This window comes from Zonotrichia leucophrys, unplaced genomic scaffold (assembly GCF_028769735.1).
Source record: "Zonotrichia leucophrys gambelii isolate GWCS_2022_RI unplaced genomic scaffold, RI_Zleu_2.0 Scaffold_1165_14960, whole genome shotgun sequence".
NCBI lineage: Eukaryota > Metazoa > Chordata > Aves > Passeriformes > Passerellidae > Zonotrichia > Zonotrichia leucophrys.
Window position 1 is genome coordinate 1 of NW_026993370.1, and position 10186 is coordinate 10186.

General features: G+C 56.6%; 1 long non-coding RNA gene and 3 other non-coding genes across 5 annotated transcripts; all 4 read left to right on the top strand.

Annotated features, from left to right (window-relative positions):
• Positions 1-135: 135 nt before the first annotated feature.
• On the top strand, positions 136-9645 carry LOC135442111 (uncharacterized). Of its 2 annotated transcripts, XR_010438612.1 has the most exons (6): positions 136-329; positions 1714-1814; positions 3827-3927; positions 6863-6952; positions 7589-7709; positions 8422-9645. It is a non-coding gene; the product is annotated as an uncharacterized LOC135442111 (long non-coding RNA). The 2 variants fall into 2 exon arrangements; XR_010438611.1 differs by lacking the exons at positions 7589-7709; positions 8422-9645 and having other exon boundaries at positions 6863-7182.
• Positions 1097-1179, top strand: LOC135442115 (small nucleolar RNA SNORD45). The gene has a single exon (XR_010438615.1). It is a non-coding gene; the product is annotated as a small nucleolar RNA SNORD45 (small nucleolar RNA).
• LOC135442112 (small nucleolar RNA SNORD45) lies at positions 3207-3289 on the top strand. The gene has a single exon (XR_010438613.1). It is a non-coding gene; the product is annotated as a small nucleolar RNA SNORD45 (small nucleolar RNA).
• Positions 5483-5565, top strand: LOC135442113 (small nucleolar RNA SNORD45). Its single transcript, XR_010438614.1, has one exon. It is a non-coding gene; the product is annotated as a small nucleolar RNA SNORD45 (small nucleolar RNA).
• Positions 9646-10186: the final 541 nt, after the last annotated feature.

Below are 10186 nucleotides of genomic sequence, written 5' to 3' on the forward strand. Positions count from 1 at the left end.
GACTGGTGTGAGTCCTTTCTTTAAAAAAAAAAAGTATCTTAGCATAGTTTCTATTTTAACATTTTGTTACAACCTACAACTAGATTTAACACACTACTTAAGAAAACTAATGCAGCATCACTTTCTAACGTAACACATAATGTATTCGTTTGAATATCTGCGAAAAGCCAATGAGAAACCGCGCGTTATTCAGAATGCCCATTGCGGTGGGCGGAAGGCGCTGATTGGGGCCGGGGCAGGCGGAGGCGGCTGCGGGCGGGTCCCATTGCCGGCCCGGCCCTGCCCGTTCCGGCCGCGTGTCCCTGGCAGCGGAGCGGCGGCGGCAGCGGGTGCGTGGTGCGGGCCGGGCCCGGGGCTGGTGCAGGGCCGGGCCGATCCGCGGTACCCGAGCGGGGCCGGGGCAGGGCCGGGCCGATCCGCGGTGCCCGAGCGGGGCCGATGCAGGGCCGGGCAGATCCGCGGTGCCCGAGCGGGGCCGGGGCAGGGCCGGGCCGATCCGCGGTGCCCGAGCGGGGCCGGGGCAGGGCCGGGCAGATCCGCGGTGCCCGAGCGGGGCTGGGGGGGCCGGTGCAGGGCCGGGCCGATCCGCGGTGCCCGAGCGGGGCAGATGCAGGGCCGGGCCGATCCGCGGTGCCCGAGCGGGGCCGGGGCAGGGCCGGGCAGATCCGCGGTGCCCGAGCGTGGCTGGGGGGGCCGGTGCAGGGCCGGGCCGATCCGCCGTACCCGAGCGGGGCCGGGCCGATCCGCCGTACCCGAGCGGGGCCGGGCCGATCCGCGGTACCCGAGCGGTCGCTGCCCGAGTGCTGAGGCCCAGGGCTCCGGGCCGGGCCCGGCATGGCGGCGGAGGGCCGAGGGCGCTGAGGGCGATGCCGGCGGCACCGAGCCGGGGCGGCGGGAAAGGCCAGGCCGGCGGGAAGGGCCGGGCCTGGGCGGCTCTGCCCGGGGGGGATTTGCTGCCAACAGCGGCACCGGCTCCAGCGCCGGGCCAAGGGCTGCTGTGGCGGGGCCCGGCTGCAGCCGCAGAGAGCGGCCCTGGGCGCTGGGAACGGCGGCTCCGGCCTGGGAGGGCCCCAGGAGGAGGAGGAGGCGGTGGCCGGGCCCGGGATGAGCGCTGGCATGTATTATCTGAGCGGCGCTGATGTCTCTCACGCTTTAGCTCTAGAATTACTCTGAGGCCCGGCCAGCCCCCGATCCCTCTGGCAGTGCAGCTTTTCCCTCTGCCGGCATCGAGTGCTCAGGCCAGGCTGGGACCAAGCTTGGGGAGAGGGCTCTGAGGCAAAGGGGGAATTTTGCAGAGGAGAAATCCATTTGGACTGAGGTGAAATGTGCATCTGTGAGTTCAGTCTGCAGCTTGTTTAGTCTAACTGCCTTCATCTTCATCTTCTTCCTCTGAATCCCTCACGGCCGAGTGAGGCAGGAAACAGTTCGTTTCTCCTGATAAGACAGCAATAAATTCTCTTTTTCTGAAACACTTAGATGTCCTGTGGCTATCTCAGTGCAAGTCCTTTCTTTTAAGAAAAAAATATTCTACATAGTACAGTTTCTGTTTTACTGTTGTTGTAACCAAAAACTAGAGTTAACACACGATTTAAGAACATTAATACAGCATAACTTTTTAAAACAACACAGGTAATGTTCATTTGAATATTTGCAAAAAGCCAATCATAAAATACGCATTTTTAATGATAGTTTTTCCCCATGGTTTGGTCACAGCTGTGCTGAGGAGCAGGAAGACCCACGGCCACATGAGGGAGACCCGTGCAGAAGCCTTGGTGCCCAGAGGGGATCCTGACCAGCGGCCTGGAGAGCTGCAGGTGAGAGAAAGAGATGAAAATTCAACATCTCTCAGAGCCCTTGGGCACGGACACACCGGGCACGGACTGTTCACTCCTTTTCCCTCTGCTGGCATCGAGTGCTGAGGCCAGGCTGGGACCGCTTTGAGGCAAGGGCTCTGAGGCAGAGGGGGGATTTTCCAGAGTAGAAATCCATTTGGACTGAGGTGAAGTGTGCATCTGTGAGCTCAGTCTGCAGCTTGCTGTTCAGTCTGACTGCCTGTTCTCACCAAAGCCTGTGCTCTAAGAAACTGCTTCAGCCAAGGACAGAGATAAGGGGGTCCTTTGGACTCTAAAACAGAGAGAGAGGCTGCTGTGGAAAGCAGGGTCAAAATAAGGCCGAAAAGGGACACAGGTCAACAGAGGATTAACCCTTAAAAACAACAGCCTGTTGCATATTTATACATCTCATACATGATGCATAAATTCAATTCAAGCACAGGATTCTATGTGGTCGGTGTCAGCTTCTTCATCTGAATCCTGATGGCTGAGTGAGGGGGGAAAAAGTTCATTTCTCCTGATAATGGGGCAATAAATTCTCTTTCTCTCTAAGGTTTAGGTGTCCTGTGGCTGCTGACAGGTGTGAGTCCTTTCTTTAAAAAAAAAAAGTATCTTAGATAGCATAGTTTCTATTTTAACATTTTGTTACAACCTACAACTGGATTTAACACACTACTTAAGAAAACGAATGCAGCATCACTTTCTAACGTAACACATAAAGTATTCGTTTGAATATCTGCGAAAATCCAGTCAGAAACCGCGCGTTATTCAGAATGCCCATTGCGGTGGGCGGAAGGCGCTGATTGGGGCCGGGGCAGGCGGAGGCGGCTGCGGGCGGGTCCCATTGCCGGCCCGGCCCTGCCCGTTCCGGCCGCGTGTCCCTGGCAGCGGAGCGGCGGCGGCAGCGGGTGCGTGGTGCGGGCCGGGCCCGGGGCTGGTGCAGGGCCGGGCCGATCCGCGGTGCCCGAGCGGGGCCGGTGCAGGGCCGGGCCGATCCGCGGTGCCCGAGCGGGGCCGGTGCAGGGCCGGGCCGATCCGCGGTACCCGAGCGGTCGCTGCCCCGAGTGCTGAGGCCCAGGGCTCCGGGCCGGGCCCGGCCAGGCGGCGGAGGGCCGAGGGCGCTGAGGGCCGAGGGCGCTGAGGGCTGAGGGCGCTGAGGGCGATGGCGGCGGCGCCGAGCCGGGGCCGCGGGAAGGGCCGGGCCGGGGCGGCTCTGCCCGGGGGGGATTTGCTGCCAACAGCGGCACCGGCTCCCGCGCCGGGCCAAGGGCTGCTGTGGCGGGGCCCGGCTGCAGCCGCAGAGAGCGGCCCTGGGCGCTGGGAACGGCGGCTCCGGCCTGGGAGGGCTCGAGGAGGAGGAGGAGGCGGTGGCCGGGCCGGGGATGAGCGCTGGCATGTATTATCTGAGCGGCGCTGATGTCTCTCACGCTTTAGCTCTAGAATTACTCTGAGGCCCGGCCAGCCCCCGATCCCTCTGGCAGTGCAGCTTTTCCCTCTGCTGGCATCGAGTGCTCAGGCCAGGCTGGGACCCAGCTTGGGGAGAGGGCTCTGAGGCAGAGGGGGAATTTTCCAGAGGAGAAATCCATTTGGATTGAGGTGAAACGTGCATCTGTGAGCTCAGTCTGCAACTTGCTGTTTAGTCTGACTGCCTTCATCTTCATCATTTTCCTCTGAATCCCTCACGGCCGAGTGAGGCAGGAAACAGTTCGTTTCTCCTGATAAGACAGCAATAAATTCTCTTTTTCTGAAACACTTAGATGTCCTGTGGCTATCGCAGTGCAAGTCCTTTCTTTTAAGAAAAAAATATTCTACATAGTAGGTTTTCTATTTTACCATTGTTGTAACTGAAAACTATAGTTAACACACGATTTAAGAACATTAATACAGCATAACTTTTTAAAATAACACAGGTAATGTTCATTTGAATATTTGCAAAAAGCCAATCATAAAATACGCATTTTTAATGAAAGTTTTTCCCCATGGTTTGGTCACAGCTGTGCTGAGGAACAGGAAGACCCACGGCCACATGAGGGAGACCCGTGGAGGAGCCTTGGTGCCCAGAGGGGATCCTGACCAGCGGCCTGGAGAGCTGCAGGTGAGAGAAAGAGATGAAAATTCAACATCTCTCAGAGCCCTTGGGCACGGACACACCGGGCACGGGCTGTTCACTCCTTTTCCCTCTGCTGGCATCGAGTGCTCAGGCCAGGCTGGGACCGCTTTGAGGCAAGGGCTCTGAGGCAGAGGGGGGATTTTCCAGAGTAGAAATCCATTTGGACTGAGGTGAAGTGTGCATCTGTGAGCTCAGTCTGCAGCTTGCTGTTCAGTCTGACTGCCTGTTCTCACCAAAGCCTGTGCTCTAAGAAACTGCTTCAGCCAAGGACAGAGATAAGGGGGTCCTTTGGACTCTAAAACAGAGAGAGAGGCTGCTGTGGAAAGCAGGGTCAAAATAAGCCCGAAAAGGGACCCAGGTCAACAGAGGATTAACCCTTAAAAACAGCAGCCTGTTGCATATTTATACATCTCATACATGATGCATAAATTCAATTCAAGCACAGGATTCTATGTGGTCGGTGTCAGCTTCTTCCTCTGAATCCTGATGGCTGAGTGAGGCGGGAAGAAGTTCATTTCTCCTGATAATGGGGCAATAAATTCTCTTTCTCTCTAAGGTTTAGGTGTCCTGTGGCTGCTGACTGGTGTGAGTCCTTTCTTTTTTAAAAAAAAAGTATCTTACATAGCATAGTTTCTATTTTAACAGTTTGTTACAACCTACAACTAGATTTAACACACTACTTAAGAAAACGAATGCAGCATCACTTTCTAACGTAACACATAAAGTATTCGTTTGAATATCTGCCAAAAGCCAATGAGAAACCGCGCGTTATTCAGAATGCCCATTGCGGTGGGTGGAGGGCGCTGATTGGGGCCGGGGCCGGGGCAGGCGGAGGCGGCTGCGGGCGGGTCCCATTGCCGGCCCGGCCCTGCCCGTTCCGGCCGCGTGTCCCTGGCAGCGGAGCGGCGGCGGCAGCGGGTGCGTGGTGCGGGCCGGGCCCGGGGCTGGTGCAGGGCCGGGCCGATCCGCGGTGCCCGAGCGGGGCCGGGGCAGGGCCGGGCCGATCCGCGGTGCCCGAGCGGGGCCGGGGCAGGGCCGGACCGATCCGCGGGGCTGGGGGGGCCGGGCCGATCCGCGGTACCCGAGTGGGGCCGGGCATATCCGGGCAGATCCGCGGTGCCCGAGCGGGGCCGGTGCAGGGCCGGGCAGAGCCGCGGTGCCCGAGCGGGGCTGGGGGGGCCGGTGCAGGGCCGGGCCGATCCGCGGTGCCCGAGCGCTCGCTGCCCCGAGTGCGGTGCCCCGAAGGGCGCTGAGGCCCAGGGCTCCGGGCCGGGCCCGGCCAGGCGGCGGAGGGCCGAGGGCGCTGAGGGCCGAGGGCGCTGAGGGCGATGGCGGCGGCGCCGAGCCGGGGCCGCGGGAAGGGCCGGGCCGGGGCGGCTCTGCCCGGGGGGGATTTGCTGCCAACAGCGGCACCGGCTCCAGCGCCGGGCCAAGGGCTGCTGTGGCGGGGCCCGGCTGCAGCCGCAGAGAGCGGCCCTGGGCGCTGGGAACGGCGGCTCCGGCCTGGGAGGGCTCCGGGAGGAGGAGGAGGCGGTGGCCGGGCCGGGGATGAGCGCTGGCATGTATTATCTGAGCGGCGCTGATGTCTCTCACGCTTTAGCTCTAGAATTACTCTGAGGCCCGGCCAGCCCCCGATCCCTCTGGCAGTGCAGCTTTTCCCTCTGCTGGCATCGAGTGCTCAGGCCAGGCTGGGACCCAGCTTGGGGAGAGGGCTCTGAGGCAGAGGGGGAATTTTCCAGAGGGGAAATCCATTTGGACTGAGGTGAAATGTGCATCTGTGAGCTCAGTCTGCAGCTTGCTGTTCAGTCTGACTGTGACGGTGTTCACAGGGGTCCAAGGATGAGGGAAGAGACAAGGCTCTGACTCCATGTTTCAGAAGGCTTGATTTATTATTTTTTGACATATATTATATTAAAACTATACTAAAAGAAAGGAAGAAAGCATTTCATCAGAAGGGTAGCTAAGAATAGCAAAAGGAATGATAACAAAGGTCTGTGTCTCGGACTCTCTGTCCGAGCCAGCTGACTGTGATTGGCCATTAATTAGAAACATCCACATGAGACCAATCCCAGATGCACCTGTTGCATTCCACAGCAGCAGATAACCATTGCTTACATTTTGTTCCTGAGGCCTCTCTCAGCTTCTCAGGAGGAAAAATCCTAAGGAAAGCATTTTCCATAAAAGATGTCTGTGACACTTATGCATAGTAAACTTTTTTCCCAAATAAGTTTCCATATTCCAAGAGCTGTTTAGCTTGGGTCCTCCTCAGTTCCACCTTTTTGGAGCATGTGTATTCCTTGGTTGTGGTTTTGGTCCTTTCTTATCATCTTCAGTTTTGGCCGCTGCCCACGCTGCCCTCAGAGGATGAGTGCTGATAGCTGGCACATCTGTACCAGGTGTCTTCATCCCGTGTTCATTGGATGTTATCCCATCCAAGCAGGCGCTGTAACACAAGCACACTTATATCAGCTACATCACTATTATGTCTCAGCTTATAATTAACAACAGAAATAAAAACTGTATCTTTATAACAAAGTTATTTTAACAGCACCCTGGGGGTCGGACACCCCGATAAGGGGAACCCTGGCAGCCTGGAGATGGTGGCACCATGGACAAGGGACACCCATGGTGTGAAGAATGCATGTTTTATGATTGACTCTTTGCGAATATTAAAACGAATATTATGTGTTATGTTAGAATGTTATGCTGTGTTGATTTTTTAATTTATTTTTTAAGAGTGTTAAATATAGTTTAGGTTATAACATAATGTTAAAATAGAAACTGTGTATGTGAGGTATTTTTTAAAGAAAGGAATGAGGTACTCGCAGCGAGATGGCAGCCACAGGACACCTAAATCTTTCAGAGAAAGAGAATTTATTGCTCTCTTATCAAGAAACTAAATGCTTCCTGTCTCCCTCAGGCCTGAAGATGCCTCAGGATTCAGAGGAAGAAGCTGACACTGACCAGACAGAATCCTGTGTTTGAATGGAATTTCTGCATCATGGATGAGGTGTGTGAGTATGCAACAGGTTATTGTTTTTAAGGGTTAATCCTCGGTTAACATGTGTCCTTTTTTGGGCTTATGCTGCCCAGAAAAAGGTACCCGGATGTCTGTTACTCTTTGTTTCTGTTGTGTCATATTGTCCTAAATCCTAATTGTCCAAACTACTATTGCTCTGATTATATTACTGTTTTTATAACCATTTTATCACGATTAAACTTTAAAAATTTTAACAACAAGTGATTGGTGTTTTTCACCCTTGGGTACCCTGGGTGCTGAAACGGGGACCCCGCACAGGCAGCACCCCTGGGCCCCTCTGACTCACCCGGGGAGCCCAGGGAAGGAACCTCGGGGGTTGCCAGGAGCCCCGAGAGAGGGGACACCAAAACACGCTGGGGCTGCAGGAGCCCAGACAGGAGGGAGCCCCTGAACCCCAAAGGAGGGACACCAGAGAGGGGAACTCCTTGGTGGGTGTTTTCTTGCTGAATCTTGGTGGTTTGGGTTTTTTTGAGGGTGGCTGAATCCTGGTGATCTGGAGGTTTTTATGGTCATCATACACCTGGTGAATTCTAGAGATGGACTCAGGCAGGAGGAACAGCCTGTGCCCAAAATCCCACTCTTGCCATCCCTCATCCCCCTCTGCAGTCCTCCCTCTATCATCCCTAAGCCTCTGGGAAGAGCCCAAAGGGATGGAAGAGCCTAAAACGCTGCTGGAGTGCCTGAGCTGCTCCCAGCTGTGGATGTTCCTGTTCACAAACCTCTCCTGGTCAGTGCCACGGGGGTTGGGAAGGAGTTTAGGGGATCCTGAGAGGATTGGAAGGGGTTTTGGTGGCTCTTGGCTCCATTTGTGGTGCTGGGAAGGGGTTAAGGGGGCTCTGGAGGGGTCTGTGGGAGAGTTTGGGAGTTGTGTAAGGGCGGTGTGGCTTGGAGAGAACTTGGGTGGGTCTAGGGAGAGGTGGGGAAGAGTTTTGATGGATCTTGGGGCCATTTCTATTGCACAGAGTGGTTCGGGGTGTGGGGGGCAGCAGGGATCTCTGGGGTGGTTTGATGGAGCTGCAGTGGCTGTGGGGCTGGGAGGGGGTTTTAGGGCAGCCGTGACCCCCCAGAGCTGCCCCCAGACCCTGCCCACAAGGTGCTGCTGGGGCACGGGGGCTCCATGGAGGGGTTTGTGTTCCTGGCACTGTGGGAGTGGGGGGGGATCCCCCGGGGCCGTGTGTGACCCCCCCATGCCGGTGTCACCCCCTTGTCCTCCCCTCAGGGCTCCTGCCCCAGAGGGAATTTGGGGAGGGGGCAGAGGGGGTGAGCAGAGCAGCCCCTGCTGGGGGATGGCCCCGGCCCAGCCCTTGTTCAGCACCGAGCTGGGCTGGGGCCGCAGGAGGAAGAGGCCGATGGGAAGCAGATCCTGCAGCTGGGACAGGGCCTGGGGGCAGGGCCAGGTCCTGCCCTGCACACCTGGCTCAGGTGTGACCCTGCCCCAGCAAGGGAGCGGGACATTCCCATCCCCACGGATCAGGGCTGGGAGCAGCACTTGGAGCACGGACATGGAAATACTGGGAGCGACTGGGAGCTCACTGAGAGGGTGAATTATCCCCCCTGCCCTTCTCAGGCCGCCCTGCCAGCTGAGAAATGCTCCTTGGGGCTCGGCCTTGGCCAACAGCCCCTGGGCTCAGCTCCTCTGCAGCTCATCACAAGCACTGTCTGCTCCAGGCACTGCTGCTGCCCAACCAGCTCCTGGTTTCTGTAGGAGCAGCCCTGGGAACTGTTTTTGTTCCCTCAGTGGCACAACATCCCTGTTCTCACACTGCCAAAGAAAGCTGTTGGTGCCAAGTGCAGCCAGGATGAGCCATTGCTGGGACTGCAGCCCCTCTCTTGGGGCCCTGCAAACAGCACTCCAAAAGGAGCCCTTGGAGCTCTCCTGGGCCAGCGATTCCCTCTGAGTGGGGCCTCTCCCAGCCGGGAACTCTCCCGTTTGCTGCACTCGGGGATCCCGAACAACGACGGAGCCTGGGCCGATCCCCCCACTCCTCCAGGCTCAGCCCTTTGCCCTTTGCTGGTGAGATGCCAAAGGATCAGCAGTGAGCATTTCCTGCCCTCAGGGGAATTGCTCACACGTGCCTTGCACTGACTCTTTGTGTCTGTGTGCACACAGGAGTGCCTGTGCTGGGGAGATGTGGCAGACATGCTTCTCTCTGAGGGGTTTGAGTGCCTTGGACAGCTGAGTCAGTCAGGCCTGTAGGGAAGGTTAAATCACAAGCTGTAAGTGAAGTTAAATGCTGCTGAGCTTAGTTCTTAGTTACTAAGTTGTTACCTTTAATATAAGTTATAAGCTAAGTTAAATATTGTAAAGTGTTTTTCCTCTGTTGAATTGCAAAGTCATAGGTTTAAGTTGGTTAAATGCTGTTGCACTCTGCTGTTTTGCTAAATTGTGAACCTAAGGTATCAGTTAACATTAAGGTACAAGTTAAGTCCTGTTAAGTTTGAGCTCTGTTAAGCTTTTAGGCCGTATTCCTTTTATCCTTGCCCTCACTGTGTTTGTGTCACACACACAGGGACAGTTCTCTGTTCATTTCTGGTTGGATTTCCTGGATTTTGTTTGGTTTTGTTGTTGCTTTGTTTCCTTGGTGTGCCTGAAGTGTCCAGTCAGGAGCAGAGGGACTCTTGCCAAGGAACTTTGTGCTGCTGTCCCTTAGTATTAAATCTGGTTTTTGCTGATCCCTTGCTGGGGATTTTTTCAGTGCTCTCAAGCCCTCATTCCTTACAGGGTGAAGGAGCCCTGGCCCAGGCTCTGGCCCTGGGGGACACAGGGATGCTGCCGGGGGGTCCCTGTCCCCCTGTGCCACCCCCAGGGCCCCGGCCCCCTGTGCCTGTGTCAGGCTCTGGGGGCGATCTCGTGGAACATCCTCTGGGGGAGGCTGCGGGGCCGGGGGTGGGGGGACCCGGGGGGACAGGGGACCCCACTGTGCACGAGCAGGGTTGGACTGCTCTGGGGGGAGCTGTGAGGGGGGCCAGGGCAGAGTGACCTCCCCAGTGACCTCACACAGCCCCTGTGATGTCACACAGCCCATGTGATGTCACACTGAACCTGTGATGTCACACAGCCATCTCTGTGATGTCACACCGCTCCTGTGATGTCACACTGACCATGTGATGTCATACAGCCTCTGTGATGTCACACTGCTCCTGTGATGTCACACAGCCATCTATGATGTCACACAACCTATGTGATGTCACACTGCCCCTGTG